Here is a 21,437-nt window from a genome sequence, read left to right on the forward strand (position 1 = left end):
TAACCCTGGATATAACCCTTAGTTCAGTGCAAAACTGTAGTTACTAAAAATAACCTAATGTTAAGGCACAGAAGGACCAGAAGGGAAGAATTAATTAAAAACATGACTCCGGTCTGTAAAACAACAACCTGGAGGTGTCAGGTGGGCTGAGAGCTCACAGCAAGGTGGGCAGAGATTCAGCCCTAATAATGATGATGATGATGATGATGATGATGATGATAATAATAAGAATAATAATAATAATAAGAAGAAGAAGAATATAATAATAATGTTTTTGAGAGAGAATAAGATGAAAAATCGCTTTTGTGGGGCTTGGGGTTTGTTTTACATCATAAAACAAGGAAAGGTCACCAGTACAAGTCATCAGGTGGGTTCAACAATTTGCTCAGAGAGTTTGGGTTTAGAGGAGCAGGAGGGGATTCCTTGGAGTTTGAAACATGTCCAAAGCTCTGACTGGGATAAATATTAAATATTACTTCTAATTAATAATAAAATTAATAATATAAATATTTAATAATTAAATTAATAATAATTAAAACAATAATTAAGATTATAATACATTCTATAATATGTTAGATAATTTATGTTATAAATAAATGTAATATATACATATAGCATATATTATATAGCATAAACATTATAGATATATAATATATTATATATATTATATGTACTTTGTAATATATATTTTATGTTTTCATGCACATTAAACTACATATTATAATCTATATTGTATCATGTATAGTTTATAAATTTTCATGTGGGTTTTATTATATATTACATTATATTATATAATGTATATTATAATATTTATAAATTTATAAATATATGTAAATTATGTATGATACATTATTCTATACATATTTTTATTTCTATACACACACACACACATATTTATATTTATATATATAAATATAAATCCATATGTATAATGACTAATACAATTAATGTAAATATTACTTCCAGTCAGGCTCTGAAGCTGCCGTGTCCCCAGGGTGTGGCCCTGTGAGCCAGGGCCGTGTGACACTCCCTGTGGGTGTGACACTGTGTGTGACACTGTGTGTGTGACACTCCCTGTGTGTGTGTGTGACACTGTGTGTGTACACTGTGTGTGTGACACTCCCTGTGTGTGTGACACTGCCTGTGTGTGTGACACTGTGTGTGTGACACTGTGTGTGACACTGCCTGTGTGTGTGACACTCCCTGTGTGTGTGACACTGTGTGACACTGTGTGTGACACTGTGTGTGTGACACTCCCTGTGTGTGTGACACTGGCTGTGCGACACTCCCCATGCGTGACACTATGTGTGTGACACTCCCTGTGTGTGTGACACTGTGTGTAACACTATGTGTGACACTGTGTGTGTGACACTCCCTGTGTGTGTGACACTGTGTGTGACACTATGTGTGTGACACTGTGTGTGACACTGGCTGTGCGACACTCCCCGTGCGTGACACTGTGTGTGTGACACTCCCCGTGTGTGACATCCCCAGTGTGTCCCCTTTGTGTCCCTGTTCCCAGCCGCCAGGCAGGAGCTTCCCAGGGTTCGGGTCCCTCGGAGGGTCACATGGAGGGAAGGCCACGTGCTCAGGGACACCGAGGTGCTGGCACTGTGTCCCCAATGCCACCCTGGGCGGGAGCAGGACACAAGCTCCACCTGCCCCTGTCCCAACATTCCCACGTGGGTGTCCCCAGCAGGAGCTGCCAGGGGCAGAACAAATGCCAGAGAGATGCTGGTCCAAGGAAACACAAATAAAATGGATTTTTACATTTACACACATGGGGAAACACAAATAAAATTGATTTTTTACACTTACACACACTGGGAAAGCCAGACTGGGAATGAAAGGGGAATTCCAAGGATCACAACATTCCCACCCCTTGTCTCCAGGAGAACAGGACCCTGAGCAGCCCTGCAGCCCTGCCCTGATCCATCCATCCCATCCAGCCCCGGCAGCCCTGCCCTGACCCATCCATCCCCGGCAGCCCTGCCCTGATCCCCATCCACCCGCCTGCCTCGGCGCCCCGCCATCCCCCCCCCCCGCAGCCCCCCCCTCTCCGCCTCTCATCTCCCCAGCAGCCGGGCCTGCCCCATCGCTCTCTGCTTCTCTGCCACAGCGGCGCCTGGCACAGGCATTTTTTTTCCCCAGCTCAGCTTTAATTCTGCTCAGTGGCTCCATTTGCCATGGCTGACTTCAGCAGGGGCACTCAGCAGCTCCCAGGCAGGGTGACACCACCCCAGCCTGCCCCTGGCAAAGGACAGGGGGACACAGGGGACAACACCCCCCCATGTGTCCTGTGAAAAATCAAACCCAGCCTGGGCAATGCTGTCCGAGCCTGCAGCAGCTAAAAGCCTGATTATTTCAGGAGAAAATATTTTATTAGTATTTTATTTGATAATATAATGTAATTTTCGTACTATTTTATTTAGCTTTGCAAAGTACTTTGGAGATAAAGTGCCACTGCAATGTGTCAAGAGACATTATTATTATTTACCATTATTTGTGGTACAGAACAGCAAGGGATTTAATTAGATTCCACTGTAAATTCCTCTAGACAGGAGCCTGTCATTCGTGTGTCTATAAAACTATTTAAAGCAAAAAAAAAAAAATAGAAGACACTGAAAGTCCTTGACAGCGTGAGGAAGAGCCTGGGAGCAGTTAAAACATTCCAAAACTTCCTCAAAGATGATATGATGATATTATGACACTAACAGAGTGCTGGGTTGGACCTACATTGAGTCTGATGGAGAGCACCCACTGCTTGAACTCGAATATTTGAAACAAATCGATTTGTTAGCACTAAAAATATATTGGCATATTGCCACGATGAAAGCTTTCACAGGGAAGAACATAAAATTAGGGTCAGAAAGGTAAACCTGAATAAAACCCTTCACTTTGGGGGGGGTTTAGTACCAGGTTGTGCTCATGCCTTTTGATACAGAGGAGAAGAACAGCTGGGGCTGGAGAAGGAGGGAGCAGCAGGAGACAAAAGGAATTGGGATGGGAAATATTTCCATTTGCCATCAGATGGAACCAAGTTGAGCAAAACTCAGGCAGTGTTTGCAAGCCCTGAGCTGCAGCAAAGCCCCAGAGCCGGCTGCAAGCTGCATCAGGAGCAGTTGGGAGCTGCCTCTGCCAAATCCTTCCAAATCCAAACCCAAGACTGGAATATTCTTCACACAATATTTTCACAACAGATGCAAATTAAAAACCCAAAGCAGGCAGTGCTTCCCAGCAGGAATCCCGGTGCAAGGAGGGATGCAGGCAGCTCTGGAGCAGGGAGAGCAGAGCAGGGCCAGCCACAGGGACAAGGCTGGAGCAGCCACCCCTTCCCTGGGCCAGCCAGGACCCAGCTGGCCATGCCAGAGCCAGGACAGCAAAGATTTCTGAATCACAGTCACCTTCAGCAAACCCCCTCTGCTATTCCCACAATGTTTCCCAAGTTATGTGCCATACCATGGACACTTCCAGCTTATCTGTCATCCCCACCCCATCCCAATATTCAGTTTCCCCTTATCAAACCTGGAACACCAAATGGGATCTCAGATTTGCCAAGGACTGGGAAAAGAGGATTTTTCAGTTCCAAACCCAAGCTCCCCAGACACACCTTCTGCCTCTGACCTACCAACAAAAGACACAAAACAACACAAAGGAGAAGCCAAACTCTTCCAAGGCCCAGTGCTGCCAGTGCCCGTGGATGTGCATGGCAGCAGATAATGCACTCCACGCAAAATGCAAATCTGACAGATCCCACAGACCTGTAAAGCAATTTTAGCAAGTATTAAAGCTGGCTGATAGCTGAAAATCCGGTTACGAGCCCTGATAATATAAACCAATGTAGGATTAGAGCTTACAAAGTCTTGCTTAAAGGAAAAAAGACCATTAACAACATACTTACAAAGCAAACTTGCTTCTGAAAGGAAAAACAAGGATCCCATGCAAGAAGCACCTTCTGCACACTGCTCCCAGGGCAGGATGAGGATGGAACATTTAGCAGGGCTGCTGACAGCGTGGAATTGTTTGTTTGATCATCTCTCTGCACGGGTCAGCTCGGTCACAGCACCCAATTCACAGCTAATCCAGCCAAAAGTGCCCCCGTGGCCACCAACCCCTGTGCCCGGGCTGGCAGCTGGGAGCTCGGGCAGCACACGCTCCTGGAGCTGCTGGCACACAGGACACCCCAGGGAATGTCCAGCCAGGGGCTCTCTGAACACAGGATTACTCTCTAAAGCCTTTTCCCTGCAGGAGATGCTAATCTTGGCAGGTCACTGGCCAGACCTCCAGCTCGGGGTTAAGGAGCTTCAAAATTACTGAGTGAGCAGCCAGGAGAGGGCCCTGCCAGCAGCCAGCAGGGAACACAGGGAAAGGGAGGCTTGGGAGCTCCATTCCTGCAGAGGATCCCAAAGGGAATTTCCCCGGATCACCCTGGCATGGGGAGGCACAGTTGGCCTTGCTGGAGTCCCCAGAGAGCAGCAGTTTTACCAGCAATGCCAATCAATTCCCATCAGTCCCAAACACATCCTCCTCTGCAGGGTGTGGGATCAGCAGCCTCAAAAAGGAGCTTCAGAATCAGTCATGGAATGGTTTGGGCTGGAATTCCACACGAGACTTAGGCTGTTTTGGGAGCACTTGGTGCCTGTGTGAGGAACTGCCTGTGCTCAGGACATTTATTACCAGGAGCAGCTCCTGATTCCCCCCTGAGGGATTCATGAGAACTCTGCCTGCATGTCCTGTCTGATTTTCAGGCACACATCCCTTCAATCTGCTGCCCAGTGGTGCTGTACAGGATGGGATCTATCTGGAACATCAGGTAAAAACCCCAGCAGGCAGCCAAGACATTCCAGGGTCTCTTTCCTTTGCCCAGGACATTATTTCCAGACATTATTTAGGGTAAGGGAGGCAAAAGTTTCCCCTGAAAGGTCACAGGGTACCTCCCCATGGAAGCTCAGGCTCTCTTTGTGCCTGCTGGCTTTGGAGTATCCTGTAGGAATACCCTCTCAATGCTTTATGATCAGTCTCATCATTTTGTAAAATAAAATATTGCCTAGCTCAGTTCAGAGTGAAGGGTCTGAAAATCCCTGTGAGTGAGTTTTGCAGACAAGCTTCACTAATCCAAAATCTAAGGGATAAGCACAGACAGCAGCTACATGGGAAAAGATGTCAGCCAGCCACCCAAAGGGAGGCTGTGCATTTTTATCCAAGGGAATAAGAGCTCAAGATTCCAAGAAGTTTTTGCATTTAATGAATGTCTAAATCACTGAGCTGGCAGCCCTGATTGAGGACAGCTCACCCAGAGCAGAGCTGTCAGAGCTGGTTACTGCCTCCCTTTCCTCCTGTCAAAGTGAAATGCAGCGATTCCATTGAAAACTGAACTCTGAGGGGACTGGACACGGGGCAGGTTGGCCAGAGAGGCTGTGGAGTGTCCAGCCCTGGGCAGCTCCAAACCCAGCTGGGCAGAGTCTGCTTTCCCTGCTCTGGGCAAAGCTGCTGGCCTGAGCGTGGCAGAGCTTCCTGAGCCCTCTCAGGCTCCTCACACCCAGCTTTTTGGGGAAAACACATTTCTGTCCTTGCAGGAGAGGAAAGTTTAATCCCAGGAGCCAGTGCTGAGCCCAAATCTGGCTGGGATTACACAAAATACTTTAATTTCATAGAATATCAGAATGGTTTGGGCTGGAAGGGACTTAAAGATCATCTCATTCCAACCTCCCACTGTCCCAGGTGCTCCAAGCCCTGTCCAGCCTGGCCTTGGGCACTGCCAGGGATCCAGGGGCAGCCCCAGCTGCTCTGGGAATTCCATCCCAGCCTCCCAGGCAGGAAATTCCTCCCCAGTATCCCATCCAGCCCTGCCCTCTGGCACTGGGAACCCACTCCCCCTAGCCCTGGCACTCTCAAGTCCCTGCAATGAGAAGCAAATTAAATTCCACCACTGAGCTGGATGGGAAGAAGAAGATGATCAGGAATCTGTGCAAGGCCCTCAAGGAACTGCAGGGCATTTCAGAGGGTGCTGACAGTTCCAGAAGGGTTTTGCTGCCTTCCCTCTGAAATTCCATGAGGTTACATAATCCTGAATGCTAAAAGGGCCCTGTGCCTACGACTGTCAGAACCACTATCTCCAAACTTCAGAGATGCAAAGTCAGTAACTTGAAAGTTCAACACAAGGTTCATGTTCTGCCTTGTAAAAAAAATCTACAAGGGAAAAAAATGCAGTTGCTAGAGTTTCTTGTCCAGCTTTTTTCCCTTCCTTACTTCTCCTTCCCAGAGGGAATTTTGGCAGCAATTGCTTTGTCATGGACTGGGAGGTGGAACCAGGGAGGCACAGAAAGCTCCCAGCTCTGCTCTAAGTGCTCCCTGTTTGTCCTGCTGCTCCTGCTCCCCACGGGGAACACCAGCTGCTCAGGGAGTGGGGAATCCTCAGCACTGCTCACATTTATTCCTCAGTGCCCTGGACCATGGGACAGCTCCCACCTCCCCAGACCCCTCACCTGGAGCCAGCCTGCACAGACTCATCTGGTAATAACCTCTGTTAATAACAAAGACTCATCTGGTAATAACATTTGTTAATAACAAAGACTCATCTGGTAATAACAAAGGCACCTGAAGCTCTGTTTTTAAACAAAAGGCTCACTAAAGACTTATTTACACCACACTGGAAATACTCCAGGTGTTGGGAGCTGGACAGGGACTGGGGACAAGGGATGGAGGGACAGGACACAGGGAATGGCTCCCACTGCCAGAGGGCAGGGATGGATGGGAGATTGGGAATGAGGAATTGTTCCCTGGAGCGTGGGGAGGCGCTGGGATGGAATTCCCAGAGCAGCTGGGGCTGCCCCTGGATCCCTGAAGTCCCCAAGGCCAGGCTGGACAGGACTTGGAGCACCTGGGACAGTGCAAGTGTCCCAGCTTGGACTTTTTGTTTGTTTTTTCTCAGCCAAGTGGCACAACTGAGACACTTCTGTTTCAACTGGGGTTCCTTCCTAAAGCCAGGAGCCTCCTGCACATCCTTGGCAGGGAATACTTCCATCCACAGCCAGGCAAAACCCCCCAGACCTGTTCAGCAGGCGCAGGGTGAGGTGCAGGTGATGCAGAGACCATCTCCTGTGGAAAGCCCAGGGCAGCAATGCCAGGGCAGCAATGCCAGGGCTGAGGCAGCCGAGTCCCTGCCCCATTCCCTGGCCTTGCATCCTGCCTCAAAGCTGAGGAGGAAAACCCAGAGGAAGGTCTGGGGCACCCTGCCCAGGCTGCCCTGCCTGAAACGTCTGAAGCTGAAATAAACTCACTTCTGAGGCAAAGGGATCATAGTGAGCAGTGGGCACAGGAGGCCTGTCCAGACCCCACTGTGCTGGCATGGGGAGAGCCCCAGAGATCCCAGAATCCTGCAATCATCCAGGATGGAAAAGCTCTCCAGGATCATCCAGTCCAAGCTGTGCCTAATGCCCAAATTGTCCCCAGAGCACCGAGTGCCATCTCCAGGTGACACCTGCAGGGTTGGCCACTCCAAACCTCCTCAGGCAGCCCCTGCCAAGGCCTGAGCACCCTTTCCATGGGGAAATTCCTGCTGTGCCCACCCAGACCCTGCCCTGGCCCAGCCTGAGGCCGTTCCCTCTGCTCCTGTCCCTGTTCCCTGGGAGCACAGCCCGACCCCCCGGCTGTGCCCTCCTGGCAGGGAGTTCTGGAGGACCAGAAGGTCCCCCCTGAGCCCCCTTTTCTCCAGGCTGAGCTGTGAGCACCAGCTGGAGCCTCCTCCTCCCTGTGCCAGCCTGGCCACAGCTCCTGAGCAGCAGATCCCAGAGCCATGAGCACACAGCGCTGGGAGTGACGGGACACAATGCTGAGGGACAAAACCTCGGTGTAAAAAAGGGTCACCTGAGCTGCCATGAACTCTCCCACCGAGCTGTGCTGCTTCCATGCCCTACAGAAGCTCCTGAGTCCCAGAGCAGGCTGGCAGGAGCCCCAGGGAGGTTTGGGGGGATGGCAGCCCCTCCCTGGCCGGTGCCAGCCCAGGCAGGGCAGTGTCCCTGTGCTGGCACCGAGCAGTAACAGTGCACTTTGCAGAGCTGTGACCCGCAGTGCTGTCAGCCCTCCTTCTGAGCAGGGAAAGGCAATTTCCCCTGAAAGGGCTGCTTCCAAATTTACACTGCTCCAGCCTGATGCAGGGAATGCTCCAGTTCCAGCCTCAGCTCCTTGGTGGGGCAGAGCTGGAGCAGATCTCAGCCCTGAGGAGCCTGCCTGGGCTCCAGGCTAAGCCAGGCTCAGGAGGGAGGCAGGACTGAGAGCAGCAGCCCTGCACAAGGGCACAGCACAGAGGGAGCAGCACAAGGACTCCTGCTCAAAGGTCACTGCTGAGATTGCTCAGACCTTTCACACAGGGACACAGGAATTGTCACCCTGCAGGGACTTTCAAGGCAGGCAGGTCTGAAGTTCCTTTCCCCCAGGAAAACTGAAGCAGTGTCTAGGACAGGGACACAGATCTCTTCTAAGGCTCTGGAGAAGGGGGAGGGATGAGCAAACATGACCAGAGACTCAGCCGACCCAGACAGGGAACCCAAGGATTTGGAAGGTGAGCAGGAGCAGCTGTGAGCTGGAGAATGTGCTCTGGTGCCTCCCAGGTGTGTGCTGACTCCCTGGGGCTCAGGAGCACAGCACAGGCACAGGGTGCCAGAGAAGTTGGGGATTTCAATCCCTGGCAGTGTCCCAGGCCAGGCTGGAAGGGCTCGGAGCACAGCCTGGGACAGTGGAAGGTGTCCCTGCCGTGGCAGGGCTGGAACCCTGTGAGGTCCCTTCCCACACCATCCCATGACTCTGTGGTTCTGCTCTTGCTCACAGGAGGCCCAGGAATACCCTCCAGCGCAGCTGAGATTTTGGGCTGGTACCAGACACAGCTCAGGGAATCCTGAGCTGCAGCCTGGGCTGATGCCAACACCTGCAGAGGGTTCAGGACACCACAAACACAGAAGAGCAGCCAAACCACCATCTGCTGCCAGTCTGCACACAGGACTGGCACTTGCAAAGTGCCTCCTGCTCCCAGGAAACCCAAGAGCCACAGAGTGAAATTTAAAAAAATACCTGAGGAATAAATAATCAGCAAAATTCCAAAAATAAAATATCCCCTACTTCCCACTGATGATGATCTGGTACCTCAAACCTTCCCTAAGCTTTTTCCTTGAGATCCAAGCACATTTACCATAAAGAAGAGAGCTGCAGGTTTCTTTTCAGCTGAGCACAAAGCACTCCTTGACCTTCAGATCCTAAGGCAGGCCAGGACTCCTGCTGCTGCTGTGCCCCAGCACTCAGACCACCCCAGCTCTGCTCTCTCCGTGGGAACTGGGTACCTGAGCTGTCCTGCCAAGGCTCAGGCAGGCAGCACACGTTCCCCACGTCCCAGAGTGATTCCCCCTGCCTGGCACAGCCTGGGCAGAGCTGCCCAGCCAGGCCCTGGCAGGAGCAGCTGGAGCAGTGCCCAGCTCCCACACCCACGACCCCAGCAGGACACGGCCGCTGCTCCCTGTGCTGCAAACCCCAGATCCGCCCCTGACACCACCCAGGACCTGAATTCTTCTCTTTTAAATGCAGTCAGGGCCAGAGAAGAAAACAAAAAGAAGAAAAAGCAGCACTTACAGACTCTGCTGGGGATCAGGAGCTCCAAGTGTGCTCCTTGGAGAGTCAATATTGACAGAACCACGAGGAAGAACAAGGTCCACACAGCAGCTCACTTGATCCACTGACAGCACTTTGCAGGAGCTGCTCCTCAGGCTGAGGAGGGCACGAAACTCTGACTCTTCTCAAAACTTACAGCAGATAAAAGACATGAAGAAGACATCCTCACTGCACCACGCTGCAGCTACACCTCGTCTGCTGCCCCCTCACACTTTTAGCACTCCAGCTGGCCCTTTCTGGTTGTGTCAGCGCTTGCCCTGATATCTTTTAATGAACTAGGTTACAAATTAATAATCCTTCACACACCTAGCCCAGGGTGGTGCCTGCCCTGTCCATCACCTGGAACACCCATCCCCACCCCTGAGCTGCCCTGGCTCCTGCTCCCCGGCCTGGATGGAGCTCTAATCCTTATCAAATGATAACAACCAGAACTAAAGCAGGCTAAGGGCTGAACCCTGCAGTCTCTTGTGCATCACTTTCCCCTCCATCTCCATTTAACAGCTTTCTTCCAACCTTCTCTTATCTCTAATAAACTGGAAATCCTCTTCCTTTGACTCGTGCACTTCAGTGCTTGTAAATCACTGTGCACCATAATCTGGGCAGTCCTTAAATCTCTCCAGCTCTAAGTCCTTGCTTCCATTTTTATTAATTTCCTCCTTTTTTTTCCAGACTCTTAAAATCATTTCACACAGCCTCCTTGGAGATGGTCTGTGAGTGCCTTTCCTACCCACACAAATCAGTTCCCTCCATTAGTTTTTTAGCACTTTACCTTCCCAACAGGTTTAACTCCTGCCATCCCTGACTGCCAAGGTGAGTTTAAATTTATTGTCCTCTCACATTCCTTGTTTCCCAGCTCTCCTCAGCCAGCTGTCCTAAGGGAAGCTCCATGATTAACCCTTCTCCAGGCTCAAAACATCCCAACTCTTCAGCTCAGGCTGGGAGCCCACACTTGTCCCCAAGAGCTGTCAGTGAGGGAGCCCCTCTGAGGATGAGGAATGAATTATAAATATGTAAGGAGTGTGGGAACTCTAGAAAACTCTAGAAATCCCCAAAATCCTGCCCCATGTTCCACCACACGGTACCGGTGTATCCAGCCTGGAATTCCAGCACTTGATTGCTGCTTGGATGCAAAACACTTCATTTCTCTTGACCTACATATTTTGGCACTTTCACTCTGCCTCACATGAGATGGAGAGGAGCCATTCAGAAGTGACAGTATTTACTGTCACCCTTGAAACACACACATACACACACACATACATCTCTATATACTCATTTGTATTTTTCCTCCTCCTTCCTGGGTCCCATCTGTGGGTGCACGGCCCCAACACCCCCCGACATGCTTGTTGTGCAGAATGAGATGGTGATAATGGAAATAAGGGCTTAAAATAGCAGATTTCCCTTCAGCACTCAGTGCTGTTTGTTTGTGGCTGTGATTCCAGCATCCCTGCTCACACACATCACCCTGACCTACTTTCAGCTTCCCCAATCCCGGGGCACAGGCAGCGAGCTCACAGGAGGAATCAGAGGCAGTCAGGAGAAATCTCTCTGCCATGTTTGTAATAGAGTTTTATGGCCATTAATTCCAGCTAGTGTCAAACTAATGACACGAGGGACATCAAAGCATGAAGCCATTTACATAATACCAGAAGAATCTACAATTCTATTACTGTTTATTCAGGCAGCTTCTGCTTGAGAATGAGGAAGATGACACGCTGTCTGTGCTCTTTTGAAATCATTCTAATTTACAGCCCTGCAGAGAGGCAGCCAGTTTTCTAGGAATTCTTTAATTCCTCACTAAGGAGTTTCTGATGTTTTGAAAAAAACCCTGCCAATTTGATTTTCCTCTGAAAATCTAGGAAACAAAATGTTTTCATTCCTGTGGACGAGCCCTGAGAGACTCAACCTGGCATCTGAGGGAGCAGCTCACCTCGAAGCAGGGCTGTTCCATGGGACCTCCCACCTGACCCCCACGGACATGGGATGGAAGGAAAAGCAAAGTGAATTCCTGCCCAGATCCGTGCTCTGGGACTGAACTGTCTCACCTGGACGGAGCTGACAGCGCGGGCGGCGCCGCGCTTTGACGCTGACGCCAGAGGACATTTCCAGGCTTCTGGGAGCTGCTCCCAGCTCTGCTCACCCTGCAGGGCTCAGCCAGCCCAGACGTGGCCCCTGGGCTTGGGGACAGCAGAGCACACCAAGTGTCACCTTCAAAGCCAGCCCTGAGCCCAGAGGGGACGAGACGGTGCCACCGACGCCGCGGGCACAGGGACAGGCTGCAGGAAGGGTCTGGGCACAGGGCAGCTGGGGGTGACTCCAGAGGACACCAACAAGGGACAAACCCCTCAATTCCTGCCCTCCAGGTCCTTTTGGGGGTATGGCTTGAGACTGGAATTCATCACCAAACAGATGAGAACAAATCCCTGAATGGTTTGGGTGTGGAGGGACCGTCAGCGTCATCCCGTGCCACCTGGGCAGGGACACCTCTCACTGTCCCATGGTGCCCCAAACCTGTCCAGCCTGGCCTTGGACACTTCAGGGACCCAGGGGCAGCCACAGCTGCTCTGGGAATCCCATCCCAGCCTCTCACCATCCTCCAGCCAGGAATTCCTTCCCATTATCCCACCCGGCAGTGGGAGCCATTCCCTGTGTCCTGTCCCTCCATCCCTTGTCCCCAGCCTCTCTCCAGCTCTCCTGGAGCTTCCCAGGCCCTGCTGAACTTCTGGTTGTCTTCAATTCACAGAGGTTTAATGCTGAAACCTCCTGATTTTAGCAGGACTGGAGCCAACCCTATTACAGAAAAGTAGCACAAGACTCAGAAGTTAAAAACCTGATGTGACCCCTGTGAGCAGCAATTCTAAAATCACCCCAGGAAACACAACTGCCACTTGAAACCTCTCCTCAGCCCATTTATACATATATTTAAGTGTTTTTAGCTGAAAGTCTGGCCAGGTAAATCTCATCTTCCTCAACTCTCAGCTACAAAATGGGGCAACTCCAATTTGGATCTCTCCATGATTATCAGGTTCCCATTCCTATTGAATCTGAGATTCTCTTTGGTAGAATACAGAGCTGCCAAAAACTACCTGAAACTTTCAGTGATGCACACAAAATTGCAGATTTTTTTTTAAAGCAAAATCATTAATTTTGGTTGTAAAATTGAGACACAGAGCCCCTAAAATCTTGAAAAACTGCCCATGAGTGACATTTTGAAAGAGCTGTCTGCATCACTGGGAAGCAGGAGAGTGTTAATGTAGGAGATGGAACATCACAGCTTTTCCAGGCAAAGCATGGAAGGCTTGACAAAGCTGAAAGCAGAAGTATTTTTATCTGTAGCCAGGGGAAATGTTAGGGAAAGTGGAGACACAAGGAAATGACACAAAGGTAAATAAAGAGTTGGCTAAGTGACAAGTGGCAAGGCAATGTCAAAAGGGGAATTCTCTTCCTGGAGGAACACAACCAGTTATTAGAGTGTGAGGATCGAGGATCCAAAACAACCCTCGCTTAATGTTTTCATTTTTAATCCTAGAAACCCAAAACTTCTGATGAAAGGCAGATAAAAATATCTTTTCTCAGAGAAAACATTCAGCCTGCACATCTCAGACTCAGTTTCTGTCACCTGTGTGTGCTGGAGGATCAGATCAGACACTGCTGCCCAGCGACCAGAACCTCCCTGGAGTTTGATGATCCCTGGGTTTCCCTCCCAGTCCAGGATATTCTGATTTTATCATTTCCCTTGGCAGATTCCACTCCCCAGCTGGGCACTGGGATGGGAGATTTGGAAGCACAAAAAGATAAAATAAAAGCAGAATTGGTGGCATCCTCAGAGCCAGACCCCTCCATCCTTTCCCCTGTGGCAAACCCATGGACAGGGAATGTCCCAGAGCCACTGCAGCCTGACCCAGCAGTGTCCTGCTGGCCACCACTGCCAGGGCAGCCTGGGGAAGGAACAATTTCAATGTTTGGCTGAGGAAACTGAGCTCTGCTCCCAGCCCTCCCACCACGAACACCATCCAGCCCCAGTTTCCCTCCTGGAGCTGAGGAACAGCCACACAACATGGTCAGCTTCCATCTGCAGGGGTAGAAAAGGACTCCAGAGGAATGAAAGGTTGTTTCTCAGTCCTTCAGTCATCTCTGAGGGAACCCCCACCCCTCTGAAATCCAAGTCACTGCTGAACCCCAGGAGTTCAGGCAGAACAGGGGAAGACACTGAGCTTGGCCAGGCTGGGTTTTTAGGAAGCCAGACCAAACTGGGGCATGGAAAATCCAACTTCCCAGAATCACAGAATATCCTGAGCTGGAAGGGACCCACAAGGCTCATCCTGGCCCTGCACAGGTTGAATTTGTCACAGAGAGCCACAGGAAATTCTCTTTGAGAAGAGACAGATCAAACCTCTGCAGCTCCACAGCTCCAGCCAGGAGGGGACAGCTGGAGGGGTCAGGCTGGGGACAGGGACAGGACAAGGGGGAACGGCCTCAGGCTGGGCCAGGGCAGGCTCAGGGTGGGCACAGCAGGAATTTCCCCATGGAAAGGGAGCTCAGGCCTTGGCAGGGGCTGCCCAGGGAGGTTTGGAGTGCCCAACCCTGCAGGTGTCACCTGGAGGTGGCACTCAGAGCTCTGGGCTGGGGACAATTTGGGCACAGCTGGGGCTCCATGACCTTGGAGCTCTTTTCCAACCTCAACAATTCCATGGTTCAGTCAGATGCAGCGTGCTCTCACTGCAAGGAAGAAGGTTAAACAGCATCCTAAGTTATGGGACAGAACAAATCAAACATCCCTCCCAGATATTTTTTTGGGGGTGGTGAACTGTGTTTTGCTCGTGTCCTGCAGTCTCCTGTCACTTCTGTGCCTTGCCAAGTCACTTCTAATTCCAGAGGTGCCTCCAGCATCAATTGTCCACAGAAACAGCCACAGCCAGAAGTTCCAGAACTGTTCCCAAGGGAGCTGTTAATCCTGCACTATTTAGCAGCCATTGATTAATGCCAAGAGAAGCAGGGATCCTGCCTGGTCAGCTCCAGGAAGGGGCTTCTCCTGCCTCCCACTGCTGCCAAAAGGAAGGGACAGCTTTATGGGAACAGCCTCATCCTCCACCCCACAGAAATCCCAGCCCCACCTCGAGAAGGAGCAGCTCCAGGCGAGGAGGGAGCAGCTCTGCCATGCTGAGCTCAGCTTTTACCCACCAAATGGAAAATCAGGAGCACATGCTTAGAAAAAGCATCCAGCCCAGCATTTCCAGGGGCAGGGTGAGCCTGCCTTGCAGCTTTATCCCACGGGAGAGGAAAATGTTCCAAAGGGAGCAGGCACAGCTCCCTGGGCCGGGAGAGGATGAGGATCCTGAGCATTTCTCACATTATTTCAGTTTTGTAACTCCAGAAAGCAGCAAAGCTTTCCTGCCCTGATGCTCAGCAGGAATTCAGGAATGTTTTACGCCACACTTGCCAAAAGGCCAGAGTGTTTCAGACACACCAACTGCACACAAGGTGTGCTCAGTATTTCATGGGTCAGGGCTGGAAACCAGCTGCAGAAATTGCACCAAAACAGCAGCAGAAAGGGGAGATTACTGCTGAGGATCCATGTAATTTATATTTCAGGGACTTGCTCATGCAGGACTAAGAGAGCTGAAGCTGTCCAAAGCTCTCTCCAGGGAGAGCAGTTCTGTGGGGTTCAAGGAGGAGGCACCACAGCCTTGCTCAGCATTGCTGAGCTTCCCTTTGCTCAGCCACTCCAAAGCTGCCCTTGCTCCAAGGTGTAGATCTGCTCCAAGGTGTAGATCTGCTCTCAGCTCCAACCACCAAAGAGCTCCTGAGCAGCTTCACAGTAACCAACACATTCCTTAACTATAAAATTTCCTTTTTCCAAAAAAAAAAAAAGGCCCCATTAATCCAAGATTACCCCGGTGCCAACCCACCCCGAAACGAGAACGCTCGATAACAACAGCTGGGGTGCAGCTCGAAAAGATAAAATGCACAATATAATCAGCCTTACCCTATTTGCAGTGATGGGACTGAAGTGGAAGAAGATTAAAGAGCTCAGGCCTGCGAGGGAGCCACGAGCAGAGGCAGGATTAGGGAAGTTTCCTATCCCAGGTTGGATTTAGCCTGGGTCACACGACCTCGCAAAGCCACCCCAGCACACGACTCTTCCCCAGGGTTTTGTAAGCAGGATAAACCCCACCAAATCCCTTCTTACCAGCAGAACCCCAGGGCTGCAGGAGGAATAAAAGGTGGGGAAGGCAGGCTGAAAAGGGAGAGCCTGGTGGGAGGGGAGCAGCACTCCAGCCCAGCCCCACCTTGCTGCAGGTGCTGCTGCAGAGCGGCTCTGATGGAGCTCCTGCTGGGAATGGGATCCAGCAGCTCCCAGACCTCCTCCAGCCCTGCGGAGGGGTGGCTGAAGCCATGGGGATGGATGAAGCCATGGTGATGGAGGTGGCTGAAGCCATGCAGATGGGGATGGGGATGGCTGAATCCATGGAGATGGAGGTGGCTGAAGCCACAGAGATGGAGATGGATGAAGCCACAGAGATGGAGATGGGGATGGACGAAGCCATGGAGATCAACATGGCTGAAGCCCTGGAGATGGCTGAAGCCCTACAGATGGAGATGGCTGAAGCCCTGAAGATGGAGATGACTGAATCCATGGAAATGGGAATGGCTGAAGCCCTGCAGATGGAGATGGCTGAAGCCCTGCAAGTGGGGATGGCTGAAGCCCTGCAGATGGACATGGCTGAAGCCCTGCAGATGCAGATGGAGGTGGCTGAAGCCCTGCAGATGGAGATGGACATGGCTGAAGCCCTGCAGATGGACATGGCTGAAGCCCTGCAGATGCAGATGGAGGTGGCTGAAGCCCTGCAGATGGAGATGGACATGGCTGAAGCCCTGCAGATGGACATGGCTGAAGCCCTGCAGATGCAGATGGACATGGCTGAAGCCCTGCAGATGGACATGGCTGAAGCCCTGCAGATGCAGAGGGAGGTGGCTGAAGCCCTGCAGATGCAGATGGGGATGGCTGAAGCCCTGCAGATGCAGAGGGAGGTGGCTGAAGCCCTGCAGATGGAGATGGACATGGCTGAAGCCCTGCAGATGCAGAGGGAGGTGGCTGAAGCCCTGCAGATGCAGACGGACATGGCTGAAGCCCTGCAGAGCTCATCCCTGCCCTTTGTGCTGTCAGCTCAGGAGCTGATCCCGGGCTCACCCCGACAGCTCCTAGGCAAATATTTCAATATTTACCCAAGTGATCAAAAGCAGAAATTAACTCCCATTGTGTAGCCAAACCATGAACCCCACCTAGCAAAAAGGTGATGATAAAGGGTTTAGACTAAGCTTAATTTTTGAGCCTTTTACAGTGCTGCTGTTTGTTTTCCTTTGACAAGCCTCTCATTGAAATTCCTTACATTTACTTTGAAGGATCCCTGCAAAGACTCCCCAGGAGCTACTGGAAGAAGCAAGGGAATAAACATGATGTTGTTTTAAGCAATGAAGGGGGGGGAAACATCTTTTAAAGCTGCAGTGAAGTTGCAGAGAGACAAATTAAAGGCAAATTGGGTGATGTAAGTGCAGGACAGAGCAGGGCTCTGGAAGAGGAGCAGTGAGGGTCAGCCAGTCCTCCCTGTCTGCAGCACTGAGTCTCTGTCTCTCTCCTACCTGCCTCAAACCCTCCTGAAAACACCACGAGTTTAAAAAGGCTGCCTCATTATGTGCCCAGAAACATCCCAGTTCCACAGGAACACGGTTCAGAGAAATGACAGCTCAATTTAGTGTGAAGGCTGACGAGCTCAAAGGATGGGCAGAGAAAAGGGTTCACATTTTCCAGGAGGTCCCAGCCTGCCCAGTTCTGCAGCACCTCCCCAGACAAGGTGCTTTAAGTGCACTAACAACACATTAAACCCAAGCTACAAGCTCCAAAGTTCATGGCTTGAATATTTTAAGTCCCAGCTACTTGCTCAGGCAATTCAAGCCTTGGAGGACCCCATTAATTCACCCAGCTGTCAGATCCTTGCTAGAACAACTCCTGAGCACGCTGCAAAACAGAAAGGGTTTGTATTCCCAGTTTTTAAACCTCTCTAAGCCTCCCTGTTAAGCTTTTAATAGACTTCTCGACATATGTATGACTTCATTATAATCCTTTTAATTTCCTATTCAATGAGCCAAGCCAGGGACATCCCACCTCAGAAGCCAAGGCTGAAACAAAAAAAAACAAAATCCAAGCAGCAGATTGGTGGGGAAGCACCATCTGAGAGAGAGCCAGCATGAAATCAGCATTTTGTAGGCAGAAAAGGTTCCTGCTTTTCCTTGCAGCCCTCAGAGGAGCCCCCAGGGCATTCCCAGGGCTGCAGCAGCTCCAACACTCACAGCCCTGTGGGGACACACGGTGACACTGGGACAGCACAGTGCTGGCATCCTGAGAAACCTCACCCCCAGCTTCTGCACCCCTCAGCCCAGAGCTGCTTCCCCACATCCTGACACCACAGATCCCAGAATTCCAGGATGGTTTGGGTTGAGCTCACCCAGTGCCAGCCCTGCCATGGCAGGGACACCTCCCACTGTCCCAGGGTGCTCCCAGCCCTGCCCAGCCTGGCCTTGGGCACTGCCAGGGATGCAGGGGCAGCCCCAGCTGCTCTGGCTGTTATTCCCAGTGTTTATCAGCACTTCAACACCTGGGAAATGTCTTTGTGCTCTCTGAAAGCCTCAGGAGTAGCTCAGGAGCTGAGATTGTGCAGCTGCTCAGCTCCTGAGCTGTAGGAAGCCACAAATCCCTCATGTGAAAGAGCAGCAGGACCTGGAGAAAAAAACCCTCATGCCCCACTCCCCCTCCAGAGCTGGGGAAGCTCCACATTCCCTGGAAGGGCCTCTGTCCCCCCCAGCTGTCACATCCCCTTCCCCACTCACCTTCCCCCCAGAACAAGCAGCCCAAAGCTCAGGGAGGCTCCCACAAAGCTCTGAGTCACAGGAACTCAGCAAAGCTGCTCAATTATTCACTTGGCTGCTGTTTTTAGACTGGAGGCAGGGCAAAGGTGAGCTCCCCAGCTGTGAGCATGGCTGGATGCAGCCCCCTGTGAGGAGCCTGGAAAGCTCTGCCCGAAGGCCAGGAAGGATAAAAGCCTCTGTAATTAAAAACTTGCACCAAGAGGGAAATACACAGGCAGGTAAGGGAGGAAAGCCAGCAGAAAAGTTCTAACTAGAAGAACACACCTGTAGCTGTCCTACTTACAAAATGCTACACAGAATAAACAGATTTTGGGATGGTTTTGTTGGTTTTTTTGTTTGGGCTGGGGGGATTTTTTAATGTTTTTCTCCCACAAATCTTTTTTCTTTAGAGCTCTCCATCCCTTCATTCCCAGCCTGGATTTGTGCTTGGGATTGTCCCAGCCCAGGTGCAGAACTCTGCCCTTGGCTTGAGGTTGGCACAGCCCCACCTCTCCATGCCTTAAGTTCCAGCTTCCATATTTTCCAGATTCTGTGAATATTAGTATATACATATCTATTTATTAATTATTATAATACTCTGAACTTCATATAAAGTGTTAGTAAGTTCTCCTCACAGCTCAGTCACACAAAGCCATCCTTTCCAGCCCCAGGACCAAGGACACCATTCCAGCTTCAGGCCCAAAAAGTGCAAACAGCAGTGAATTGAGGAGAGCAAACTGGGAGGATGGGGCTGCATAACCTGGAGCTGGAATTGGACAATTAACCCCAATATGGAAATGGACCAAAACTTATAAAAATATGACAACTGGTGACTCAGAGTCCATGTGGGTGCAGCCTCAGCCAGGCTCTTGTACTGCCCAAGGTGCAGCCTTTGAAGGTCTTTTTAATAAATCCTGACTTTATTCCTTGAACTCTGCCCAGCCTCTGTTCCAGGGAGCCCCTGAGGCACCAGCCAGGTCCCTGTGGGTGCCCCATCCATCCTGGGACAGCACCCAGAGCTCAGTGTCACCAGCACCCAGAGTTCAGTGTCACCATCACCCAGAGCTCGGTGTCACCAGCACCCAGAGCTCGGTGTCACCAGAGCCAGAGCTGTCACCAGCACCCAGAGTTCAGTGTCACCAGAGTTCAGTGTCACTGGCACCCAGAGCTCAGTGTCACCAGCACCCAGAGTTCAGTGTCACCATCACCCAGAGCTCGGTGTCACCAGCACCCAGAGTTCAGTGTCACCAGAGTTCAGTGTCACTGGCACCCAGAGCTCAGTGTCACCAGAGCTCAGAGCTGTCACCATCACCCAGAGTTCAGTGTCACCAGAGTTCAGTGTCACCATCACCCAGAGCTCGGTGTCACCAGCACCCAGAGCTCGGTGTCACCAGAGCTCAGAGCTGTCACCAGCACCCAGAGTTCAGTGTCACCAGAGTTCAGTGTCACTGGCACCCAGAGCTCAGTGTCACCAGCACCCAGAGTTCAGTGTCACCAGAGTTCAGTGTCACTGGCACCCAGAGCTCAGTGTCACCAGAGCTCAGAGCTGTCACCATCACCCAGAGTTCAGTGTCACCATCACCCAGAGCTCAGTGTCACCAGAGCTCAGTGTCACCAGACCTCAGTGTCACCAGCAGAGCAGAGTGCCCAGGGTGCCCCAGCCCCAGTGCCAGGGAGGCTGGACAGCGCTGGTGCCACCCCTGAGTGTCCCTCTTGTCACTGCTCTGCAGGGACACCGAGCCAGTGACCAGAGCTGAGTGTGACCACCCAGCCCCTTCCTCATCCCCCGAGTGCTGCACCCAGGAAAGCCCTGTCCCTCGGTCTGGGGACAAGGATGAGGTGTGGGACAGCGTGGAACACTCTGCACAGCGTCCCTGGCTTTGAGGGACAGCTTCCCAGCCTCTTCCAGCTGCAGCCATGCCCTGTTCCAGCAGTGCCCCCAGAGCATTCCCTGCAGGACTCAGCCCTGGGCTGGCAGCAGGACCCCAGAGACTACCAGCACAGAACAACTCGGGAGGGGTTAGTTTGACACGTTTATTAGGGACATTTATTGCACAGCAGTTACAGCTTCACATCATACAGAGCATTGCAATGAGGAACTCAGCAGCAGTGACAACACACAGGTGTGCAAGCACAGGGGGTTAGAGCAGAGCACAGCCCTGGGGCTGCAGGAGATGTGAGCAGAGAACACTCCTGGCCTCCCTGCTCCTGGGGCTGCACAGGACACCCCCCAGGCAGCCCTCAGTGGGACACAGGGGTGTTTCCAGCAGGGACACAAACTGCACAGACCCCCCATTCCCTACATGCCCTGGGATCCCACCCCAGCACACCCAGAGCTCGGGGGCAGTGCTGCAGGAACATCACCCAGCCCCAGAGCACAGCCCCCCTGTGCCCAGAGCCCCCCTCTGTGCAGCCCCCCTGTGCCCAGAGCCCCCTGTGCAGCCCCCCTGCCCATCAGTGTCCCCATGGCACTACCAATGAACAGGGCACAAACATGGGGTGGCATGGCATGGGTGATCCATGTTTGCAGCAGGGACAGCCAAACCCTGGCTGGAGGAGCTGCCCCATCCCACCCACGGGGCTCCCAGGATGGGCAGCTGCTCCCAAACCCCTCTGCCCACCTCACCCTGGCTGCAAGTCCCTCTAGCCAAGAATTTAAAGCATTCTTGCCTTTCAATAAAGTAAAGCATCTGTGGGAGTGGGAAAAGTCTCATATTCAGGTACCTGAGACCTTCCATATTCCATATTCCATATTCCATATTCCATATTCCATATTCTTCCATATTCCATATTTCTATCTGAAATTTCCTTCCTTACTTCTACAGCTTTTGGGAAGGAGTGTGACACCAAAGCCATTCCCTAAGGCAGGAATTTGG

General features: G+C 51.5%; 1 protein-coding gene across 1 annotated transcript in view; it reads right to left on the bottom strand.

Moving 5' to 3' along the window:
• MAP4 (microtubule associated protein 4) overlaps positions 1 to 21,437 on the bottom strand; it is a 155,696-nt gene that overhangs the window by 65,431 nt on the left and 68,828 nt on the right.

The sequence above is a fragment of the Camarhynchus parvulus genome, chromosome 2, assembly GCF_901933205.1.
Source record: "Camarhynchus parvulus chromosome 2, STF_HiC, whole genome shotgun sequence".
Classification (NCBI taxonomy): Eukaryota; Metazoa; Chordata; class Aves; order Passeriformes; family Thraupidae; genus Camarhynchus; species Camarhynchus parvulus.